Here is a 2,809-nt window from a genome sequence, read left to right on the forward strand (position 1 = left end):
CAGTGCCACAGGCGGCGCTGTGGCAACGCGAGCAGGCCGAGGAAGAAGAACCGGGCACACGCCGGCAGCCCCGTGGGCTGTCCCGCATACTGGGGGGACAATTGCACGTTGTCTCTCGATGTTGAACCTAGTGAAGGGCGACAGACTAAACACGAAAAGGAAGTTGTAAATAAATTCGTTTGCAATCTAGATCGCAATGCTTAACACATTTGAATTGCACCCACGCGAATTTACCACTTAATAGATTGAGCAATGCATTACCATCTATAATATAGGTTGTTTGGGTTAGATAGTGTCAATATAAGTGTCGTTAAACCCGCCACCACCCGACATCCAATTAGTAAGGTTTGTCACGTAAACAGAACGTGCCAATTCGTTACTAGTGTAGTGACATCTCAGATGTCACTGTGTGGTGCCGGCCCTGTACTCACACCGCGGACATCACGTGTGTAGCGACATCGCGAGTGTCGCTGACTAATGCGGCTCTAGCGAGGCACGGCGTGCGATGTATTGTCATCGCGGACACCCCGTAGGTGGGTGCAGTACCAGCCCTAGAGGGGGCTCGGTGAGCGCTGGGATAGCGCTCAGTGGCACCACGCGTGGCGTGCAGTGCTGACCCCTACAGGAGGGAGTGTGAGAGTGTCAGCCATGGGATGAAGTTACCCTGGGCCATGGCACTCTGGTTGACCCCGGAAGGCACGTGACGGGTAAGATCGACACAGGGGGTGGCCACGTGCTCGGGTGAGATCCTACGGGAAGGATCGAGAAACCCCAGGAGGTTTCTCGAAGGTGGTCGTGGCCAAGGGCGGGGCCAGCCACGACCCAGGAGCAGATCAACCGGGTCCCCACCAGGGACCGGGGTTGGGTGTTGCTGCTGTCATCTGAAGACCTACGGTCTACAGTCGACGGCGTCCAATAAGAAGTCATCAACACGTGGGCGAGGGCCCAAGCCTGGGTCCTGTCCGTTGTAGCTACTCCCAGTAACAAGCGTAGTTAGCCTGGTGGTCCACCACCATAGGTTATCTGGTTAAGGGGCAGTAACCCCTTTGTGTTATGTGTTGGTTTGGTATTAATAAATGTGTGTTGCCTCCAAAGAATAAGTCTGCGACTCGGTTGAATCCACTACACTAGTACAGCACACCGGTGTGTTGGAGAGCAAATTCAAAGCATTTACCAATTTGGCCCATGTGAAGAAGATCCTCACAACATCCAGTATTGGACAAGGGTATTATAGAGCCCACGTCTATAGGAGGATTTGGAGAAAGATGTATCAAGTGCATTTCAACCCTGCATTGGGGTCGCAGTTTGTGTCACCAGTTCTCTACGGAGATGCGTCCTTGTCACCACACACAGTGTCTCGTTTTGCACAAGTCGGTCGTGGCGTTTTGTTGCACATGAAGAGCGATTTACAGAGTTGTTCTTCTGGCAAAGAGGCAAAAATGCACTCTGTGGTGGCCCACAGATGATGCAGTGTGAAAAAATAATGCAAATCAATTATACAACGGAAGGCAAGGTTGTCACCGTCCACCACAGAACATCAGCAGACCAATGCGCACATGCCCTTCATAAATTAAACATTAAAGAGAAGCCAGAGTAGTGTGATTGTGGCCATGCCACATAAACTGTGAAACCTTACAGGAAAGCACTGTAGCCTGTGCTCCTTCAACGGAGGAATATGAAAACGGCACTCATGAAGTCTTCTCACGGTGAGCAGATTTCAACATTGGAATTTAGCTCCTGAACATATTCCCACATGCAAGAGATACATTGAAGGCAGCAATAACTTAGCTAGCCAATCTTTGATGAACAGTGACTGAAAATAATCAAAATACACAGGTTAATAACCAACCAATCATATACAGTATTTCATTTAACTAGGCAATATATATCTTGAAGTGTCTTATTTAAGCCATTTATTTGGTGATGCTGCATTGCCAGTGGTACACAAGCACATACAAACTCAACATATTCGTCAATAAAACTGCCTTGAAATCAAATATATTGGCAGCAATTTTGGCAATGGCGCTTCTTTTCCCTGTAGCTCCAATTAGCACGGTTGGCTACATACGGTGCGAGAGAAGTTCAACATAACATACATAGCAAGAAAATGTTGGCAGTATTTGATGTCGCTATTAAAAATGGAGATTTACTCAAACGTCGCAATTTATGTATTATTTATTTTAAGACCACAAGGACATTGACGAATGTGTTCTTTTTTTGCTATTAACACAATGCAAACGCGATGCTTGGAGTACGCTCTGGACTCTTGAAGCAATGCTCTACGAACGGTGCGTGTGCTCGGTGCCTCGTCTTGATCCAAATCAAGAGGCCTTCACGTTCAAAACCCTTGATGCCACACTACTGCACGTTGCCAACGCTTCACACCCTCCACCAGATCCCACAGCTCGACTGCACAGTAGCCATGTGACCTTTAAGATCTGTCCAACTCTTGACGCAATGCCAATGATTCGATTCATTACTCAAGTTGCATGGCTAATGGGTGGAAATTACATAATATAGCCATATGAAAAGAAAAAACATGTACCTTCGTGTCTGACAGAAGCAATTCATATTGCTATATACTTCAACACAAAGAAATTGTGCAAGGCAACATTTGTAGAATAATTTTATTGTAGACTGTTGTATTACATTTGCTACTAATAATCTGTGCCTGAACTTCTAAACGCCCCGAGTCTCTCCCCATGCAACTCAACTCCCGAACCTGCGATTAGCACGGTTGGCCACGTGCTGTGTGAAAGACCTTCGACATTGACGAGGAGGGCAGGGCTCTGCTATTACCTCACTCGTG

This window comes from Lampetra planeri, chromosome 2 (genome assembly GCF_965212315.1).
Source record: "Lampetra planeri chromosome 2, kcLamPlan1.2.h2, whole genome shotgun sequence".
In the NCBI taxonomy this organism is placed as follows: domain Eukaryota; kingdom Metazoa; phylum Chordata; class Hyperoartia; order Petromyzontiformes; family Petromyzontidae; genus Lampetra; species Lampetra planeri.